General features: G+C 38.5%; 1 pseudogene; it reads right to left on the bottom strand.

Annotated features, from left to right (window-relative positions):
• Positions 1–373: 373 nt before the first annotated feature.
• On the bottom strand, positions 374–814 carry LOC140528178 (small ribosomal subunit protein eS26 pseudogene; annotated as a pseudogene).
• Positions 815–23,489: the final 22,675 nt, after the last annotated feature.

Genomic DNA, 23,489 nt, shown 5'->3' with positions numbered 1-23,489 from the left:
TGCCAATATGATAAAAATGACAATACTACTGAAGTTGTATTATGCCAATCAAATTTTCAAAGGGATACTCTTTATAGAACTCAATAAAATAATAAAGTTCATTTGGAAAAATAAAAGATCTAGAACATCTAAGGAAATAACTGAGAGATAGGGATGAAAGGATAATAGGACTTCAGACCTCCAATTATATTATAAAGCAGCTATCATCAAAACCATTTGATGCTGGTTTAATAATGTTACACACTAGATAAGGGAGAAACAGAAATAATGGAACTTTGTGATCCATTATTCAATAAATCAGAAAAAGCCAAATTATTTAGGGAAATATTTAATAAAAGTTGGGAAAAATGGGAAGCAGTTTGGCAGAAATTAGGCTAAGGTCAACATATTCCATAATATATTCAAAATGATTTTTTTAAAAGATAGACCAACGATTTTATTTTCTTCTGATCGGTTCAGGAATGTTGATGGGCAGATAGCTCTTTACATGGGCTTTGGAGGGGGTCTGGGGCCAGCACCTGCAGGTGTGAATCAGGGTGAGGGTGTCGGATCCTTTCATGCCTCCTGGGAGCGATTCCTCCCTACCTTGCTGTGGATCGCGCAGCTCCCACAGTAATGTAGTTTCACACAGAGTTTGGGAAGCACATAGAGTCGAAGACGCTGGCCTCAGAGATGTCCCTGACAGCCGTGGCTTCTGCGATGTTGCAGATGCTGAACTTCTTGATGGCCTTGTCCTTGGGCACGAAGATGGCACAGTTGGTGCAGTGGATGGGTTGCAGGCGGCAAGTCCATTGTTCCTCCTCTTCTTGGTCATCTTAGAAGCCAGGATCCGAAAAAAGGTCAAAATGATTTTAACAGTAAAGATCGTTGTATGAAAAAATCAGATGAGAAGTAGATCATATATCTTTTACAGCTATGAATAGGAAACGTATTCTTAACAAGCAAGCATACAAACAATTACAAAAAATACAGAATTCTGATTAAATATAACTGGAAATATTTTGCATAAAGAAAATCAATGCTCTTAGGATGAAAAGGGAAAATCTGAATGTGAAAAAAATATGTCATCAAATTTCTTCTATAAGAGTTTGGTGGCCAAGATATATAAACAATCCATACATGTGTGTGGTCAAAGAATAGGAACAAACACTAGCAATCTATTAACCATCATATATGTTACAGCAAGCACCCTAGCATACCCAGGATGGCTGCTAGCACAGGTTCTTAGATCTACTTTACTAGGAGACACAGCTATTTAAACAGTCTTTTTAAATGACATTCACTAGTTCAGGGGTAAAGTCCAAGTCTCTGAACTTCCAAGAAAATACAAATACAGAAAACATAAGCTGAGAAATAAAGACCAACAGACAGGGCTGTACTGCCTGAATCAAAGCAGTATTGCTACACACTTTACATACATCCCTGGATCGAGAGCGCCTTTACATCTCAGCAGTCAGGGGTCTGAACACACAGACTCACAGAGTCTCAAGCAGGGAATCACAAGGTCCTTTTCATAAATAAGCAAGGCCCCCAAATTTACTCACCTCTGAGTAAATATACACTTCTCAGAGCCAGAAGGCATCACAACCCTCCAGACTCAGTGCCTCATTAAAAATTAACCAAAGGTGTGCAAGCCTTCCTACAAACAAGCCTCCCCTAAGTGAACTTCCTTTAATGGACTCCAAGTGAAGCCTGTTAATGGCGGGAAGATCTTAAATCCTATTAACATTACAGTAGAAAGAATGCTCCAAATTACTAATTATAAGAGATATGCAAATCAAAACAACTCTGAAGTTTCACCTTACAACCTACAAATTGGCAAAGATGACAAAAGATGCAAATAGTCAATGTTAGAAGAGATGTTATAGGAGATGCACTATTGTATTGGTGGACTTGTGCATTAGTACAATCATTTTGGAAAATAATTTGAAATTATGCAAATGAAGTAATTTAAACATCTATGCTCTTAGGCCCACAGATTCCTCTATGTGGCATTATACCCAAGGAGGCCCTTGATAAGAATAAAGTCTACACACCAAAATGTTTACAGTAGCTCTTTTTGAGATAGAAAACAATTAGAAACAAAGGAGTTGCCTGTTAATTGGGGGATGCCAAACAAATTGTGGTACTTGAATTTAATGGAATATTACCATGCTGCAAGAAATGACAAATCTGATGAATACAAAAAAGATGGAAAGTTCTACATGAAATGATGCAGAGTGAAGTAAGCAGAGCCAAAAAAAACCCAATATACACAATTGGTAAACCAATATAAATGAAAAGAACAACAATAAAATTTAAAAGTAAACGGTGTGAAATTACAAAGAAAAGGCACAGCTCCAAAGAAAAGACATGAGAAGATAACTCAGGTCAGAGGTCTACACGTATGGTATATTGCACATATTTTCAGATTTATTCAGTGCATTGATCGGTTGTGCTGATTTGCTCCTCTTTTTTTTGTTTCTTTAAATATATTATTTGTTTTATGAGATGGCTCTCTGGGAGGGATGGAAGAAGGGATAATGAAGGAAATACAATGGTGTAAGAAAAATAAGCTATCAATACAAATTATTTAAAAAATAAATGCTTACGTAAGGGAATGATTAAATTGTTGGAATGAATACAATTCAATGCTTTCCTCCCTATACCATACTGCATTTAATAATGCTCTAGTTTTAAAGAGTAGGAGCCAATTTACGGGAGACAGTGTGGTGCAGTGGTGGGTAGAGATCTGGCCTCAGTCAGGAAAACTTGAGTCCATCAGACTATCTTCTTGAGTTCAGGGGTTTTGTTTAGGGATTTTGTTTGGGTTTTTTTTTTTTAGGGGAAAGAGGAACTTTTTCTGTACTCCCAATGATTAGCACAGTGTTTGGTTTATAGCAGGAGGCAATGGCAAACTTCCTTATTTCCATCAAGGAAACCACTATCTTACCACTCAGACAAGTTTGCAACCTCAAAGTCCTCTTTGATTTTTTCCCTCACACTTGTCTGCCTCTACAACCAATATCATTCAATTATAATATTCTGTTATTTGTACATTCATGACATCTCTGAATCTTGGTCCCTTCTTTCCTCTTATACCCCCATCTTCTTTCACTTGAGGCAGTGTGGAATAGTGGGCACTTAAGAGTCAGGAAGACCTGGGTTTGAATCTTGCCTCAGATACTTACTACCTTTCGCTGATACCAGGAAGGCCACTTTGATTCTCCAGGAGTCAGTTTCCTCATCTGTAAAATAAGGAGGTGGGACTCCATAACCTCCAGGTCCTTTCCAACTCTAAAAAACCGGTACTAAGGGCATATGAGATTTGTTCTCCGGCACAGCTTCAGATGCTCACAGTAGTTAGGCAAGGGAATTTCTGTTCTCGGGGGAAACTCTAGGAAGCCAGAATCCCACATGGTCTCTGGCTAAATGCAGAGACTTCATCAGGAGATGTAAACTTAGGAGAGAGGTAAATGGCAGAGCCAGGTCCTTTGTCTCTAGATGCAGCATTCCTTCCATCATGCCACACTCTTGTTCAATGCACACACTTCAACATTGTGCATCAAGCTCCAGAGACTCTGGCAGATGGGAACTCAGGAGGTGACTGCCATGGTCAAGGACCTAACAGCCCAGAACTGGCACCAGATGACTATAATCCCAACAGATTGCAGTATATCTCCATGCCAGTCACTGAGTGCATCCATGCAGAGAGGAGACAGGAGAATGACTGACAGTTTTCTCACCAGTTTCCACACCAACATGCTGAGTTGTTTCCTCACCCTTTCCTAAGTTGTTTTTTATTTTTTTCTGGGACATTTCTTTCCCATCCTTCACTTCTGGAGTTCTAGGAGATTGAACCTGTTTCTGTACTGAGGAAATTATTCAATCAGGCAAATACCTACAAACACTTATTAAGTGCCAACTCTGTGCCAGGCACTGGGTTAGGCACAGAAGGGATACAAAGACAAAATGAAACAGTCCCTAACTTCAAGTAGTTTCCATTCTGTCAAGGGAGATCACAGACAAACAAAGGATGCACAAAACATGTACAATATAAATACAAAAGAGGTTTTTCTTTGTTTGATTTCACCAGGGAAGTTCTTGCAGCTGGAATGGCAGAGGGAGACACTGATCCTGTAGACTGGGTTCCATCTTATCGTTTATACTGTTTTAATGTAAATCATTCAATCGACAAAACAGCTGTTGAACGCTTTTGCTATCGGATTCATGGTTCTTTTATGTTCTATAAATAGAGATTTCATTCTACCTTGATGAAATCGCAGCTCTGGACTATATGCACAAGCTCATATGTATACACACATGTGTACAAATACATATATGGGTATATACATATATTGTGCTTTATCTATATACATTTACATTATTAATCCAAATATATAAATTTCCTTGCTATACCATACTGCATTTAACAGCATTCTGGTTCCAAAGAGTAAGAGCTATGAGAGACAGTGTGTTATGGTAGTGAATAGAGAGCTGATTTCAGTTAGGAAAACTGATATTTAGAAAGAGAGATGCACCTATATGCATATATATTTATGTTTATAATGTCACAATATAATATATAATATAGCATTATATATAATTCTATATAACATATCATACATTTTATATGCAATTACATTCATAATGTGTATATGTACATTATTTACATTTTGGTCCAGAGCTGTGAATCAAAGAATATGTATGTATATGTGTATATAAAATATACATATATCAATACACACAAATATATACACATATGTATACATACATACATATGTGTATATATGTGAGTGGGTGAGTATGTCTGTATATATGTATGTGTACATATATGTGTGTATAGCTAGATAGATAGATAATATGGATGGATGGATGGATGGATGGATGGATAGATGAATGGATGGATGGATGGATGGATGGATGAATGGACAGTTGCACTGGCAAGGGCTTAGGCTATGATTTACATAAGTGATTACCTAGAACAATCTGCACTGAATCTGGAGAAAGTGGTAAGGGGCTCCAGAGCCATAGTTCTCAGGGAATCAGAAGAACATCTTTACAATTAAAATAGCTCTCGAGGTTGTATCCCAAAGAGATCATAAAAATAGGGAAAGGAGCCAAATGTGCAAAAATATTTATAGCAATTCTTTTTGTGGTGGTCAAGAACTGGATCAAGGGGATGCCCATCAATCGGGGAATGGTTGAACAAGTTGTGGTATATGAACATAATGGAATACTATTGTGCTATAAGAAATGATGAACAAGAGGACTTCAGAAAAACCTAGAAAGACTTATATGAACTGATGCTGAGTGAAATGAGCAGAGCCAGGAAAACATTGTACACAATAATAGCCACACTGGGCAATGACTGACTTTGATGGACTTAGCCCTTCTCAGTAATGCAAGGACCTAAAACATTTCCGAAGGACTCATGATGCAAAATGCATCCATATCCAGTGAAAGAACTATGGAGTCTGAATTCAGCGAATCAGACTATTTTCTTTTTTTGTTTTGTGTTATTTTGTTTTTTCTTTCTCATAGTTCTTCCCATTCATTCTAATTCTTCTATACAACATGACTAATGTGAAAATACATTTAATAGGAATGTACATGTAGAGCCTATATCAGATTGCATGCCATTTTGGGGAGAAGGGAGGAAAGGGAGAGAAAATTTAAAACTTATGGAAGTGAATGTTGAAAACCAAAAGTAAATAAGTTAACTTAAAAAAACTTTAAAAAAAGCAGGTCTTCCTGCTTCCAGTCTCTCCCCATCTCCAATCCATTCTCTACCCCATAAGGGACAGGTCAGACCTATACTCTCTACTCAACAATGTTCAGTTTTCCCTAGGGTAAAAAGAATAAACTCTCTACTTTGGTGTTTGACTCCTCCCCTTATAATCCAATTTATCTTTTCAGCCTCATTCCACATCATTCCCCTTCATTCACTCAAAGTTCCAGTCAAACTGCCCTACTAGTTAGCTGTTCCCTGAACTCCACATGACACTTCCAAGAATGGGTACCAGTTGTCCCCAACATCTGAAGTCTTTAACCTCTGGCTTCTGTCATTCTCTTCCTTTGGGTCTCCAATGGCTACTGCTCCTTCTGTGTGCTTTCTCCTGACACCCCACCCCCACCGAAATGTGTTCTCTGCCTCTTCAGATCTTCCTAGAGCACTTACCTGCATCTCCTGCATTTCTATCACTCCCGATACAATTATTGAGGTCCTTGTGAAATATCCCTTTAATAGGACCATAAATTCCTTGAGCACAGGGACCTTTTCATTTTTATCTTGGTGTCTCCCATGCACATCCAAGATGCTTAATAAATATTTGTTGAGTTGAGTTTGTTGAATCAATCAATTCATTAATTAGCTACAGAGTTCCTATTCCATGGAAGCATCTTACACTGTGAGGGATACAAAGAAAGGGCAGATATGGTCCCTGCCCTCAAGAAATTCACAGCCTCTCTGGGAAAATGAGAGATTCTCACACATGAAACAGCTCTGAAGAAAAAAAGACCTCACACAATTAAACATTTGATGGTATGTTTAAAGCTGAATCCTATAGCACATCTAGCCTAAAATATACCACCAAGTATTTAATTGTGCGGTATCTTGTTTCTCTAGAATTCTTTCATGTCTGACTCTCATTTTCCCAGCAAGACAAGGAGTCCAAAGAAGGGAACACTCCTGAAGGACTCTTGCAGTCAGGGAAGGCTTTCTTGAGAGGGTGAGCTTTGGGACTGAGCCTTCAGGGATAGATATGGTTGCAAAATCTGAGAGAAGAGCATCCCAATAGGGAAGCAAGGAAATGCAATGTCCTCTGGAAGGAGAGGAGTATGAGGAAATTGGCTTATTTGGAGAGAAAGGTTGACTTTATGGGTAGGATGGGGTCAGGTTACAAGCAATTTTCAATATGAGGATGAGTTCGTTCTTGTGATCTCAAAGACACAACACCTGTGATCATCATAAGATCAGAGCTGAGAGGCACTTTAGGGACAGCAGATTCTCAGACTTGGAAGAGATTTGTGTAATGTATAGCTGGAAAAAAATGCCTTCATCAGTACCCTGAACAAGCAGTCATGTAGTCTATCATGAAGATCTGCAATGAAAAGAGAGCAATGCATTGCCTCTCAAAGAAGCCCTTTTCATTTTGGGATAACCCTAATAGTTTGGAGATTTCCCTTTACATAAAGCCTAAATCTCCCTCTTTGCCACTTCCACCCACTGCTCTGAGTTCTATCCTTTGGGGTCAAATAGAATAAGTCCAACCCCTTGTCCACATAAAATTCCTTCATTACCTAGAATATAGTTATCCTGTCCCCTTTTCCCTAAATCTTCTCTTCTTTAGACTAAATTCCCCAGTTTTGTCAACATACAGCACAAATTCAAGGTCTTTCATTCATCAGCCTGGTTGCCTTCTTCTGAATACTCTCTAGCATCTTAATGCCATGACAAAAACATGGCATCCAGAGTTCTAAATTACCTCTTCTAACCCCCTCAGTTTAGAGATGAGAAAACTGAGACCTAGAGGGAGAAAGAACCTGCCCAAGATGATCCAACAAACCAGTGATAGATCTTGAACCTAGGCCCAGGAGACCTACGAATTATTCAGATAACAATAATAACTGACATCTATAGAGCTTTCAGATTGGCAAAACACCTCATAAATAATCCCATTTAAGCCTCCCCAAAACCTTGGGAGTTAGTCGTTACAGGGATTATTACCCCTCTTTTACAGATGGGGAGGTAGAGAAGTTAAATGGACACATAGCTAGTAGGCATCAGAATTAGGATCTGAACTCAGGCAATTTCCAACTCTCCTGTCTGTAACTATTGCCACTTCACTACTCTACCTCCAAGGAAGGTAGGCTCCCCATTCTGGTACTCAAGATTCTCCACAATCTGACCCAAACCAACATGATCTATTGCTCCACAAGACTGCTGATCACTGACTCTTTTTGCAGAAACAAAGGTTGAGTTAAAATTGGAGCCTAACTTTTTTTTTTAAAAGTCTGGGAGCAGGAGGGGAGGAAAAGAGGGGAGATATTTTGCTATTTGGCACACCAAGACTGAACATTTTAGCACCTCCTTAATGTGAAAATGCGAAACCATCTTGGATCTGACTTGACTTTCTTTCTTTAACTGCAGCCAAAGTGCTGCTGAATTTCAACTTTATTTAAACCTTGGAAAGCCTTGCAAAGGTCTGATGCATTTTGTTTTAGTTGGGAATATTTCTGTAAATCACCTCCTAAGTCAATAAGCAACTCAAGCAATAAAGCCCAGACTTTGAGAAACACAAGAGTGAATCACCTTCAGTATGCAACTTGATGTAGTGGAAAGAATTGGGATTCAGAGCCTGGGTCTGAGTCTCAGTCTTCAGCTCACTTTATCAGCACATCATCTTACCTTCAAGAGCTTTTCTCATCTGTAAAATGGGGCTATGATACTTGTACTAATTACAACACAAGACTGCTGTGAGGATTGATTGGAACAGTGTAAACTGCTTTGTAAACTCTGAAACACTACATGAATATGTATTATAATAATTGTCATAATTGTTGTTGAAATGGGCGAAAACTGCCAAGAAGCAAATTTAGACTTGATGCCGGGAAAAAAATTTCCTAATAGAAAAAAAATTTCCTAATAGAAGAGCTACCCCAAAGTAGAATGGCCTGCCTGGGAAGGGAGTGGCTTCCTCCCTCATTGGAGATCTCCAAGCAAAAACTGAATGACCAAATGACCACTCATTGGGTGTGTTGTAATAGGGATTTATTTTCCCAGTATGGGTTGGATAGGATGACTGCTTAGATCCCTTCCAAGTCTGACATTTTTCCATTCACGGATGATCCTTGTTTACATCCAGGGTGGATAATCTGCCCTCAGGAATTCAGTATTTGTCTTGGAGGAAAGTGAAAAACTAAACTTAGCCAAGGGATTGGGAAGGAAATTCTCCTGTCCAATAGTAATTTTCCCTCTCATAAACATTGAAGTAACGACATTTATAATTATAGGACTATCCCTGATCAACTGAATCCCCCAATTCACTCCATGAAATTACCAGATATCATATTTTAAGTGGTGCATTTGCATATGAAGGAGTCAGGATTGGCAGACTAATGGGTTTGTCTCTGGATATGAATTGCCATGGTGCCTTTTCTCCCACCTACTCATTTACATGGGTGAGAAAAGAAAATGAGAATTTGGGGAAGCTTCCATAGTGAATCATTGAAGAAGACAGTCAGCTATGGAAGAAAGGCTTAGCATTTGAGGATGCTCTGACTTCTTGAGGGTTCATGTGCTCCTCTTAAAGAAGCTGGATTTGGTGTGCTTGTGTCTGGTTCTCTTTTGTATGGGGTTAAAGGCCAAGGCAGCTGTCAGATAATGATGTGAAATAAATCTTTTTTTCTAAATTCACTCATGGCCAAGTGGAATTATTGACTGTTAAGAATCTCAGGGCCATTCCCCAATTGATAAATGGTCAAGAGATATGAACAGGCAGTTTTCAGAGGAAGAAATTAAAGCTATCTATAGTCATATGAAAAAAATGCTCTTAATCACTATTTATCAGAGAGATGCAAATCAAAACAACTCTGAGTTATGGCATCACACCTATCAGATTAGGTAACATGACAAAACAGGAAGATGATAAATGTTGGATAAGATGTGGGAGAGTTGGAACACTATACATTGTTGATGGAACTGTGAGCTGATCCAACCATTCTGGAGGGCAATTTGGAACTATGCCCAAAGGGCTACAAAAATCTTCACACCCTTTGACCCAGCAATACCGCTTCTAGGACTGTATCCCCAAGAGATCATAAAAATGGGAAAGGGTCCCACATGTACAAAAATATTTATAGCAGCTCTCTTTGTAGTGGCCAAAAACTGGAAATCAAGGGAATGCCCATCAATTAGGGATGACTGAACAAGTTCTGGTATATGAATGTAATGGAATACTATTGTGCTATAAGAAATGATGAACAAGAGGACTGCAGAAAAACCTAGAAAGACTTAGATGAACTGATGCTGAGTGAAATGAGCAGAAGAAGGAGAACATTATACACAGTAACAGCCACAGTGTACAAGGACTGTTTCTGATAGACTTAGCCCTTCACAGCAATGCAAGGACCTAAAACATTCCCAAAGGACTCGAGGTAAAATGCCATCCACATCCAGAGAAAGAACTATGGAACTGGAATGCAGAAGGAAACAGACTATTTTCTCTTGCGTTATGTTTTGGTTTGGTTTGGTTTGATTTGGTTTTTCTCATAGTTTCTCCCATTTGTTTTAATTCTTCTGTGCAATATGACCAATGTGCAAATGTGTTTAATAAGCATGTATGCGTAGAACCCATATAAGACTGCAAGTGGTCTTGAGGAGAGACGGGAGAGGGAGAGGGAGAAAATTTAAGACTTATGGAAGTGATTATTGAAAACTGGAAACAAATAAATTAATTAAATTTTTAAAAAAAAGAATCTTCAGACCAGATTAATTAAAGAGGTCACTATGAAGAAAGAAAAATAAATAAAGGGAGAAAGAACATAAGTAGGTACCAAGAGCAGTTAGACAAACCACATAGATCATGGTTTTTCTGGGTCTGAAAAGGATGTACTTTGAGTTGCCCAAAATATTATAGTTTTACTGTCTGTCTCTCTCTATTCCTATTTCCTAATGATATGACAACTGCTTGTTTACAATAGTGAGAAATACTTATGCCATTACTTTAAAAATATAAACTTAATAGCACATGGGGTGTAAATATAATGTTTTTTCATAATCCATATGGATTTTTCAAATCCATAATTTTTGTTTTTCCATGCCAATGGAATTATTGATCTGATCAATGTCTATATGTAAGTAATTGCCAAGAAGTTGAAGAAGAAGGAATCTTTATTCTCCATGGGAACCGAGGTGTTTACCATGATGATAAACAGCCAGTTTTTAGAGCTATTTATGAAGCATTGCAAAATTGCTCATTTGGAGATGATAAAGTACATCCTTTGTTATACCCATTAGAACTGGAACTACCAAAAATTGTACATGTGTAGTATGGGATAACACACAAAATATTCATGAAACAAGTAACAAAAAGTATAAGAGATAGTTTAACTGACCATAAAAGGAAAGGTGACTCTTGGTGAAGATTTAAATCTATTGAACTACAAAAAGAATATATGTGAATGATTTTCTTGCACAATATATTAATATTTAGGAAGGAATTATTTATTGTTTATCCAGATAAGCTTTACTAGAGAGAGTAAATTGAGGTATGTTTTATTGTTGTGAAGGATAAGTTGGAGCCTAACCAGTAAGACATTCCTGACATTTGAAGTTTTGTTAATCGATGTTTGCTTTCAATCCAGTATTGGTGAAAATGGACTCTAACTGATGAATACTTTTAGTTTATATGATTCTGTTGATTGTTCATTTTCCAGTGGGTAAAAGAAATAGGGGTACATAAGTGGAGAGCCATGTACTTCATACATATTTTAAAAATATAAAACTGTGAATGTTAGCAATACTTTTGAGTCAGCACTGACCTCACTTTAATTTTGTGAGAATAAAGTTTACAGGGACAAAAAAAAAAAGAAGAAGCTGAGATTTTTCACTCCTCTCTCCCCATGGGTAAGGGATCTTGCAGCAGAAGCACATGGCCGTAAGAGATGTTCCTACACATGCCCTCCAAGGATAATTCAAGGATATTGCTTCCTGACCTCCAACATTCTATATAGAGAAATAGTCTAGAACCTGGAGTGGGGATTTTGCTGCTCAATAATGGCAGGATCCAGAGCCAGAATTCCAAGGGGGAGGAGAACTAGAGAAACATGCAGCTGTTAGAGTAGGATTTTTAGTTCTTTCCAAAAGAGAAGAGCAGTACCCTGTTTAATGATTTCAATTTAACCTAAAAGCTAGAGGCAGTAGAAGCTACAGACAACAGAATGATGTGCCTCGTCAGAGAGCAGTCCTTCTGAGGGCTGAGCAGAACAATGAGCCTTGATTAGTGCTCTGTGGTAATTAGGGGCCTCGATTAGTGCCATGGTAATTAGGGGGTCTTGATTAGTGCACCACAGTAATTTAGGTAGGCCTTTATTAGTGCTCCACGGTACTTAGGGGCCTCAATTAGTGCCCCCAAAGTAATTTGGGGAGGCCTCAATTAGTGCCCTGCAGTAATTAAGGGCCTAGATTGGTGCCCACGGTAATTAAGGGACCTCAATCAGTGTTCCATGGTAATTAGGGAATCTCTATTAGTGCCCGTGGTGATTAAGGGGTCTTGATTAGTGTCCATGGCAATTGGGGGGCCTTGATTAGTGCCCTGTGGTACTTAGGAGCCTCGATTAGTGCCCCATGATAATTTCAGGGCCTCAATCGGTGCCCCAAAGTAATTTGGGGAGGTCTCTATTAGTGCCCCACTGTAATTTGGGTATGCCTCGATTAGTGCCCTACAATAATGTGTGGAGGCCACCCTGCAGTCATTTGAGGAGGCCTTGATTAGTGCCCCACAATAATTAAGGGACTCGATTAGTGTCCCATGGTGATTAGGGGAGGTCTTAATTAGTGCTCCATGATAATTTGGGGATGCCTTGATTAGTTCCCCACAGTAATTTGGGGAGATCTAGTGCCCAATGGCAATTTGGGGACATCTTGATTAGTGCCCCATGGTACTTAGGGCTTCAGTTAGTGCCCATGATAATTTGGAGGGTCTCAATTAGTACCCTGTGGTACTTAGGGGCCTCAATTAGTGTTCTGCAGTAATTAGGGGAGGCCTCAATTAGTTCCCCATGGTAATTTCAGTGCCTCAATTAGTGCCCCACATAAAAAACACAGAGTGAGCAAGGGTGCCACTGTAAAGTCCAAGATGCTGTGAGAAATAATGTTGTGAGCAAAATGTATACTATCCGAACTTTGGGGGAAGAAGTAGGCAAACAAGATTGATAATTTGGAGAGCCCTTGATTACTACCCCACAATTATTAGGTAACCTCGATTACTCCCACTCAGTAATTTGGGGAGGTCTCTATTAGTGTTCACAGTAATTAGGGGACCTCTATTAGTGCCACACAATGAGTTAGAGGGGTCTTGATTAGTGCCCTGTGGTAATTTCAGGGCCTCAATTAGTGCCCCATGGTGATTTGGGGAGACCTCAATTAGTGCCCCACAGTAATTAGGAGCCTCAATTAGTGTCCTGTAGTAATTAGGGGAGGCCTCAATTAGTGCCCAGCAGTAATCTGGTAAGGATTTGACCAAGTGCCAGCCCTATACTGATTGCTCCCTAAAATTATTTGTAGTTTTCATAAGTTAATATTTCCCTGAAACTTGTGGCTGTGACTTTCCATAAAGGGCCAGTGTAAGCACTGCTGGGCATTAGACAAATTCAATTCAACACGCGTTTGTTAAGTAAGGTAACATGGTCCTGGATTTAGAGTCAGAGGACCTGTGTTCAAATTTCAAATCTGCTATTTGTTACCTGGGTAACTTTGATCATCATTTAACCTTTATGGGCCTCAGTTTCCTTATCTACAAAATGGAAGAGTTAAACTAGAAGGCTTCTGAACTCTCCTTCAGTTCTCCATCTATGATTTACTGTGTGAAAGACACTGTGCTATGCTATAGGGATACAAGAACCAAAACAGACAAACAGTTCCTGCTCTCAGGGAACTTATAGTCTACAAGATTTACCCATAGCCAAGAATACGATAATTTGAAGGAGAGAGTGCTAACAACCAAGAGCAATCAGGAAAGATTTCTCACGGGAAGTGACCCCTTCATTCACTGCTATATCTCTGTTGTACAAGGACATCAAGTGTTTTCTGACTGAGGAAGTTTTGATCTTATGATTATAAAATTATGCTGGTCAAATTTCCATATGAGATGGTGAGAGTCTGTTTTAATATTTTAATATCTGTTCTTTTATCTATTTCTCTTTTTGTATGTACATGTGAGGTCTAAAATTAGGATCATTTTTCTGACTGATCTTCTGAACACATTCATTTAAACCAGGTCTCCTGACATTGATGGGTGTGATAGAGGGAGAGATAGTGTTCTGAGCTCATGGCACTGTATGAAAGATTATCATATGAGGAAAAACAAACTGGTTTTACATTTCCATTAAGGGCAGGTCAATACTAACATTTTAGCAGGAAGAATTTAAGTTGGACACTAATATTAATACAATGAGATTTGTTGTTGTTCAGTCATGTTTAACTCTTCATGATCCCATTTGGGGTTTTCTTGGCAAAGATACTGGAGTGGTTTGCCATTTCCTTTTCCAACTCATTTTACAGATAAAGAAACTGAGGCAAACCAGGTTTGGGATTTTCTTGGCAAAGAGTGGTTGACCATTTCCTTCTCTAGTTCATTTTACAGATGAGGAAACTGAGGCAAGCAGGGTAAAGTGACTTGCCCAGAGTCACAGAACTAGTAAGTTTCTGAGACCACATTTGAACTCAGGTCTTCCTGACTCCAGACCTAGCACTCTATCCACTCTGCCACCTAGCTGCCCTGATTTGAATAACTTTGTTCATTTGCCCTGGGAGAAAATGTGATAAAAAACGCAGTGAGCAAGGGTGCCACTGTAAAGTCCAAGATGCTGTGAGAAATAATGTTGTGAGCAAAATGTATACTATCCGAACTTTGGGGGAAGAAGTAGGCAAACAAGATTGATTTGACAGAAATTAGCATGGAAGTGAAAACAGAGGATTATTTGAGCAGAACAATAGAAAAACCTTCTCACTAACCCTACATAGTGCTTTGGTGTAAGAAGAGAATGGCTGTGAGAACTGGGCATTCAGGGAAAAAAACAAACAAGTTCTAGAATGGAAGCACTTAGTTCCAGAGGTATCTTTGGCGTTGTAAAGATATTAATTTTAGAAAGAATATCCAGAGAGACTGTTCCTAGACCAGAGAGACAGGTGCTAGAGAGCTGGTACCCTAGGGAAAATGACAAGAACCATGTGCTGAAGAGTGGCAGAGCTTCTAAAGTTGGCCAAGGAGCTGAGCCTCTGGATACAGAGCTATAAGTGTACTAGAACATTAGCCATAGGGCTAGAGTTATCCAGAATAGCAAATGGGTGCTGTGAGGGCAAGCTACCATCTGTTTGGAAGGTAAAGCGATATAAGAGGTGAAGATCAGTATGAAGCAATGACCTATGACGCACTGTGAAAAACTGCCAAGGAAAGAATGACTGGGTGCAAGGGGTACCAAATAGAACTCGTACATTGGAACCCTATACAGGGAAATACTGTAAACCATGGAGACCATTACATTTTCTTGGAGGAAGTTTGCACAATAAGAGTGTTCTCTTTAGTTTCTAGGAACTTACATGGGAGTCTTTTCCATATCTACTAATTTTTTCTTTTAAAAAATTTATTTCAAAATTTAAAAAGCTTTTATTTATGTATTTCATATATTTCTTATGTTTTTCCATACCCTCTTCCCTTCTACAGAGCCATCTCTTGTAACAAAGAAAAAAGAAGTTAAGCAAAATTAAACAATAACCAAGTCCAACATTATAGGCAATGCTTCGTTCCCATAGTATCCCCTCTCTGCAAAGAAGAAATGAAAGTACATTCTTACAGCTCTTCTTTGGAGTCAAGTTTGCTCATTATAATTTCACAATATTCTGTTTCTATTATTTTGTTGCATTTTCCCCATTTACATTGCTTTAGTTATTGTGTATATTGTTTTTCTGGTTCTATTCATTTGCTTCATAAAAATCTTCCCATGACACCCTGCATTATTTATATTCATCATCTCTTGTGGCACAAAAATATCCCATCACATTCATATGCCACAATATTTAGCCATTCTTCAATCAACAGCCAGATATTTTGTTTCCAATTTTTATTGTTGTTGTTTTTGTTTTTATTGCTCCACAAATTGCCACTATAAATATTTTGATGTGTATTGGGTTTTTCTACCTCTGACCACTTTAAAATATGGAAATTTTATTCACTTACTTTGCATAATTACAAATTACTTTCAAGAATGTTTGGATCAATTCATAGTTGCACTAATAATGTATTAGTGTTCCAATCTTTCCATAATCCCTCCAACAGTATGTCTATTAATTTTCTAATTAAATAGTTTTATGTTTTGAGCCTTGTTAGCCTGGATGCTTGTGAGGCGAACTTATGGCTTTCCTTGAGGGAGTGACATTCTATGGTCCACCTGGGTAGAGTCAATAAGACAGAGAAATGAGAGGTCCTAAAAGTTGCACCCAGACCATTTGTGTTAAAAGGGAACATTACGTTAAGTGGGGTGGGATAATTTTGATTGATTTACTCAACCAGCCACTAAGGATTCCATTTAATTCCTTCTTTAAGGAAGAGAAGAAGGGAACAATTACAGAAATATTTTTAGGATCATTCATTCTTTTTTAAAAAATTATTTTAATTTTTCAGTTCCAAATTCTCTCCCTGCCTCCACTCCTTCTTCTCTCTGCCTTTTTTACTTAAGTTAAAGTATAAATATTCTGTTGCAGCCCCCTGTAACAGTAAGCACCCCAACATACACAGGGGGGGTCTGTTATCACAGGTTCTTAGATCTGCATTTATAAAAGGAAAGGCAACTTTTGAGGGGTTAACAATCACTTTAATCAAGCACATACATCATTTCACCTAGTTCAGGGGGGAAAGTCAGCACCCTGAACTTCAGAGAAAATACAGAGAAATCAAAGATCAACAGACATGTCTTCTAACTGTCTGACCACAATCAATACATATATCACAGCTCCACAGGTCCATCTGTCTGACCATAGTTACCAGAGAGGGAAGCACCAACATTTGGGTTTTCAAAGCCAGGGGGCTCCTTAGTGACTTCCCAGAGTCTCACCTGGCTAAACAAAACATTTCCAGTCAGTAAGCCCCAAAGTACATTTTTTAGAGTTAAGAGTTGGCTCCAAACCTTGAGAACCAGTGCCTCATTAATGAAAGGCATGGGCCTTCCCACAAATCCCAGGCCCATTAATGGGTAGGAAAGATCTTTCATCACATTAACAATACAAATACATGTACTATTTCTAGTTAAAGAAACTCATGTTTCTGTCCTTAACTCCTGGTAAATACTCTTGATTGATAAAGGCAATGTGCAATCAGAAGCATTTGATCATAAGAAAACAAAAACAGCAAAAGATCCCACTTTGCTTGCCATCACATTCACACCCTCTTTTTTTAACTCTTTGTGTGTCTTTTTGTTTCAAGTCTTTGTAAACAACATATGGCTGGATTTTAGTTTCTAATTTATTACACTATCTGTGGGTGGGAAACCTGTAGCCTGGAGGTCACATGTAATCCTCTAGATCCTCATGTGTGACCCTTTGACTGAATCCAAACTTCACAGAACAAATCCCCTTAATAAAAGGATTTGTTCCATAAAACTTGGACTCAGTCAAAAGGCTGCACCCAAGGACCTAGAAAACCACATGTGGTCTTGAAGCCACAGGTTCCTCCTCCCTGTATCCTCTTCTGTTTTATGGGTAAGTTCAGCCCATTCACATTCAATTATGATTGCTAACTGTGTATTTGCCTCCATCGTATTTTTTTCTATATATCATTCTCTTTATCCTGTCCCCTCCTCAAAAATCTTCTGACCTTTGCCTTCCTTAATCCACTTTCTTTTCACACACATTCCCTTTCTCTTAGCTATAAATAATCTTCCTTGCATACCTCTTTTATGTGAGATAATTTTCTCCAATTTTCCTCCCCCTCTTCTCCCACTGTATCCCTCTTTTTTCTGTCCTTCCATTTTTCCTTTGAGATCATCCCAACATAATACTCACACTCGAGCCCTCTATTTAAGTAGACTCCTTTAAACTGCCCTAATATTAATAAAGTTCATGGGTGTCACATATATCATATTCCCATTAAGAATGTAAACATTTTAACCCAGAGGAGGGGAATCTGCAGCCTCAAGGGCCACATGTGGCCCTCTAGGTCCTTAAGTGCAACCCTTCCCCACTCCTGATTTAACCTTATTAAGTTCCTTGTGATTTCTCACTCAGGTTTACCATTTCTATACTTCTCTTGAGTCTTGCCTTTGAATGTCAAATTTCTATTCAGCTCTGGACTTTTCATCAGGAATGCTTGCAAGTCCTCTAGTTCATTAAATATCCATCTCCTCCCTTCCCCTGGCCCCATAGGATTATATTCAATGGTTGTGTAGATTATTCTTGGTTTTAATCCTAGCTCCTTTGTTTTGTGGAATATTATATTCCAAGCCCTCTGCTCTTATTTAGCGACAGCTTTTAAATCTTATGTGATACTCTCCATGATCCCATGATATTTGAATTATTTCTTTCTGGCTGCTTTCGGTATTTTCTCTTTGACTTGGGAGCTCTGAAATTTGGCTATAATATTCTTGAGAGCTTTCATTTTGGGATCTCTTAGAAGGGGATTGGTGGATTCTTTCAATTTTCACTTTGCCCTCTGATTCTAAAGAATTTGGAAAGTTTTCCCTTATAATTTCTTGAAATATGTGTCTAGGTTCTCAGGTAACCCAATAATTCTCAAATTGTCTCTACTCAATCTGTTTTCCAGGTCAGTTGTTTTTCCAATAAGATAGTTCACATTTTCTTCTATTTTTTTCAGTCTTTTGATATTGTTTTATTGTTTCTTAATGTCTCATAGAGCCACTGGCTACCACTTGACCAATTCTAATTTTTAAGGAGTTCTTTTCTTCAGTATTTTTTATGCCTCTTTTACCAAACTGTTAATTCTGCTTTTATAATTTTCTTACATAACTCATTTATTTTGGTAACTTTTTTCTCTACTCCTCTTATTTGATTTTTAAAATTTTTTTTTGCTCTTTTTTCTTCTCTCTTTAGCTTTTCTAGGAATTGTGGTGGTGGCTTGTGTCCAATCTGTATTTTGATTTGAGGTTTTGCTTGTAGCTATTTTGACAGCATTGTCTTCTTCTAAGTTTGTGTCTTGAACTTCCCTATTATCATAGTAGCTTTTTATGGTCCACTCCCTGTTTTGATGTTTGCTCATTTTCAAGTTTATCTCTTGACTTTGGATTTTATATTAGAATTGAGTTCTGTTCACCCCTGGTGGGGATGGCTAACCTTAGCTTCTGTGGCTTAATATGAAGGTCTATAGATTTTTGGTGTTTTCAAGGTGATGTTAGCCTGGGAGAGGTATAGTCATTGTTCACCTGCTCTGCATTCTGGTCCTTACCCAGATAGGGGAACTGCTCCTTCATGATTATAACTATTCCTCTTTGCTCTGAAATCACAACCTGGAATTGGGTAATAGGCTATAGAGCTGCCAAATGGCACCAGATCCCATGGAATCTCTTTATGACCAGGTGTTCAGTCACCTAAATTATCCCCATGCATTGAGTGTTTCTATTGCTCCTGTCACTTCTGCAGCTGGTACCTTCAAAGCCCACAGCTGGTGCTGGTGAGGTTTCCACCACAGTCTATGCTCCCAGCAGCAGCCCCCATCCCAGTGTCCTCAGACTTCTCTTTCTCTCTTTCTAAGTTGGTTTGGGCTAGAACAATGGTTCACTTTGACTTTTTGCTGGTTTTTCTGCTTAGAATTCATTTTGGCATTTTCTGTGATTGTTTTGTAAAAGAGAGATTTGGAGGAAGTTAACAGTTGTGATTCTTCACTTAGTCATCTAGATTCCAACTATTCATTCTCCATAAACAGGAAAAAAACCAGGACTTTTTCCTCTTATTCTTATTGTTTTGACTTTTTTTGTTTTGTTCTTTTTTATTGTTTTTTGTTGTTCTTTTTTATTGTTTTGTCTTTCTTTTCTCTTCTCTTCTGGCAAGACTCATCTTTCTGAGTTGAAATCTAGCCTCAGATACTTACTAGCTGTATGACCTGGGCAAGTCATTTAACCTCTATTTGCCTCAATTTCCTCAACTGTAAAATGGGGATAATAATAACACCTACTGCACAGGATCAAATGAGTTAATATTTATAAAAATGTTTAGCACATAGTAAGTGTTATGTCAATGTCTATCCCTTCTCACATACAACCCTTCAAGGGGAGAGAGGAAAGAACCATGGTCTGAGACGTTAATATTGGTGTTACTAAAGAGGGGTTTTTGTTCAGTTGTTTTCAGTCATGTCCAATTCTTCATGACTCTTCATGGGATTTTCTTAGCAGAGGTACTAGAGTGGTTTGCCTTTTCTTTCTCTATCTTATTTTACAGATGAGGAAACTGAGGCAAATAGGGTGAAGTGACTTGCCAGAGTCACATAGCTAGTAAGTATCTGAGGCCATATTTCAACTCAAAAGAATGAGTCTTCCTGATTCCAGGCCTGGCACTCTATCCATTGCACCCCTACCTCTAAAGAGGGCTATGATAGGCTTTCTTGGGAATCACATGCTAGCACCTTAAACGTCTATGATCTAAATGACTGATGTAAGATATGGATCTGACTTTTGTTTTTTTCTTCTCTCTACCCAGAGGAAAAGAAGATACTTGTGTATCTTGGCTGCACATAAAATGCCATATTTATTATATATTTTCTGGTGTAGTGGAAGATAAGGACAGTGGAAGGTTGGTCCATGCCTGCCCCTCTCCTACTTTCCACCATAGCCAAGATTTGCACATAGCCAAAGATACTATAAATGGTAGTACCAGATAAGACCAAACTGAAGAATGATGCCATGCCTTATTAACATTCTAATTCCATGCTTTTACTCTCCGAGGTGATTTTCTTAACTTCTACTTCTTCTAATGTGTCTAATATCCAGAATGTGACTATATAATTATAATTAGCCCTGAAGGGTCAGAGAATGTCTTTCTAACTCAGTATAGCTCCCAAGCTCCTACTCCTATGATTCTAGCTATGATGGTCAGTTAGTTTTTAATTGGGTGGCCAGATTTAATAGCCTTTTAAGAACAACTGTGGTCAAGTCTGCTATCGCATTTGTTTTCAAAACATGAATTTGTCCCAATGTCATTGATACATTAGAGAGGACAAATTATACACAGGCACACAACTCACACATCTGCCAGCTACCTCAGCTTACCACAAGTGTTCTACTACAAGGTTGGATAACAGGCCACTTCACAGTAACTCACAAACTGCAACTATTCCTATACCACTTCCACAAGCAAATTTCAGGTCCTTTTTCAAGATAAAATGCCATATTTATTGCATATTTTCTGGTGTAGTAGGAGATATGGACAGTGGAAGACTGTTCCATGCCTGCCTCTCCCCTACTTTCTACCATAGACAAACTGTCCCACCCCAACTCCAGTGGCAGAACCAAGGATCAGACCAAGCAGTAGCGAGAGGCCCCTGACGTTGCCAATGTTTAAAGTAGTAATTTTGTAATTTGTAACCATTTAACATGCATAAAATTGTGCTGTCATTTTTATTTGATTCCCATCTTTTTTTTAATGTCACTGACAAAGTTTTTAAGCATTTTGCCCCAACCTCATTTTCCCCATAAGCCCTACGATTTTTATTGCATGTTTTGCATAGGGAATTCTGTGACTTTTAGGAATACATATGGTACATTGTAGGAGAACTGACTATGATTTCTAAGTTGGTATGGTACAAACAGTTACTACAAAACATCCAAGTCTGTGACACTCTCCTACAAATGCATATGCTGGTTCATCCGAGAACACATGTGGCAAAGGGATGACAGCTCTAGTTGCTATAAGTTCTTTTTTTCTCTTTATGGGATCCTGAAGAAGCATGGTGGAGCTTCCATGGTTGGTTCCCTGTAGAGCCATGAACCTATATCCAGTCTGTCCTTGTCTCCCAAAGCAGAAACTGCCACCAGTTATTCTAGGGAATATTGATGGGAAAATAGGAAGTGCTCTAGATTTCTCAAGTTCGAAAGGCTCTCCTTTGGCCAAAGTGGGAAAGGGAAACAGGAAGGAAGTCAAAGCCTAAGCAGGGGTAGGAAACCTTCAGTCACTGCTGCACTTGAGGATCTAGAGGGCAACATGTGACCTTGAGGCCACAGGTTCCCCACCCCTGGAAGGTCTTTCTTTGCCCCAACCAAAAGTAAGTTTTCCACTGAGACCATGTTCTCTCCTCTCCACTGATCAATCTTCCTCAAGTCAAAACTCACTTAATATTTTATAGATGACTCACAAGGCATGAGCAAGTTTTCTTAGCTCTTCCTGAGCAATGTTACTTCCAGGTCATCTAATAGCTCATCAGGGACATCTAAATTTATCAAGGTCTTTTAATACGGAGTTGGAATGCCCTTGATTGTTTTGACTCAGTGAGATATGTTCCCATCTGCTTAAGCTACCAGAGAGTAGCATCTTATCATTTCTCTAGGTGAGGTGGGTAATTTGATGGAATTATTCAACCAACACTACCTTACCCTTATACTTCCTTTTGCTTTTTTCTTAATTCTTATTTTAATACTTCTAAAGATCCATCATTTTATCAGGGTAGGCACTTCTTCCCTCATTCTGATCTCAATCCCTACATGTTAGATGGCCAAAAATAAACAAAGAAATGTCAACTGGTGGCTAACCCACTCTGAACTTAGCTAGCCTATGCCTTGGACACTAGAATATATAGCCTATTACTTAGACCATATTTGAAGTTTTTACAGATTGGTATGACAACTAAAATTTATATTCTATTAGCTCAGCATTATTTCCATGTAACAATGAAGCATCATTTAGGAGACAAATTCCTATGCAGATATTGAATTCAAGGAAGCATAGCTTGCTAACAACTGAACCAGAGAGGCAACAAGTATTATTAAGTGCCTACTGTGTGCTAGGCACTATGCTAAGCATTAAGGATACAAATATAGGAAAAAAAATCCCTGCTCTTAAGAAGCTCACAGTACAATGAGGGAACTAACATGCAAACAGCCATGTAAACAAGGTTGCGATTGTTTGTCCTTCATTTTTTAAGAGGACCAATGGCATCACAATGTTGAGGTCAGGATACAGTATATCTGGCTGTGGTTGATCAGTCCAGTGTGAGTTCAGAAGGCTCTACCACAGGCCAGGCACAAGTGGTCCATTAGAACATTTAGGATGGAGATTCTCTGGAATTGTCCATATTTCCTTTGTACTAGCACGATTCTGCTTTGTTGGTGGAGCATAGTTATTCTGGGCAATCCTGTACCAGTATCTCCCCTTGTCTCATAATCAATATTAAAGTTCTTCAGAGAGACCTTGAAAGTGTACTCATTCTGCTTCTTCTGACTATCATGTGAATGCTTGCCTTGTGTGAGTTCAAAACTACAGTTATCCCTTCTATATAATTACTTGCTCCATCACAGTTTCAATATATCATGGTTTGGCAAAAGAAATAAAATGGGAATTTGGGGGAAGTTTCGTGAAAGTTACAGAAAATGTGTAAAGGCCAACAGACAACACAGAAAAAGTTTAGAAACTCAGAAATATATAAAATATATGTATGGTATTGTATAATATCAACCTAAATTTTTCAATAAGGTACTGTTAATACCCCATAAAAGAAAAAGAAAAAGTTCAGACTTCTTCTCTGGTATGAAGGGAGGGCCAAAATATTTTAAGTGGATTTTCAAGATCATGGGGA

The sequence above is a fragment of the Notamacropus eugenii genome, chromosome 1 (genome assembly GCF_028372415.1).
Source record: "Notamacropus eugenii isolate mMacEug1 chromosome 1, mMacEug1.pri_v2, whole genome shotgun sequence".
NCBI classification, from domain to species: domain Eukaryota; kingdom Metazoa; phylum Chordata; class Mammalia; order Diprotodontia; family Macropodidae; genus Notamacropus; species Notamacropus eugenii.
This window is presented reverse-complemented; position numbering and strand designations above follow the sequence as displayed.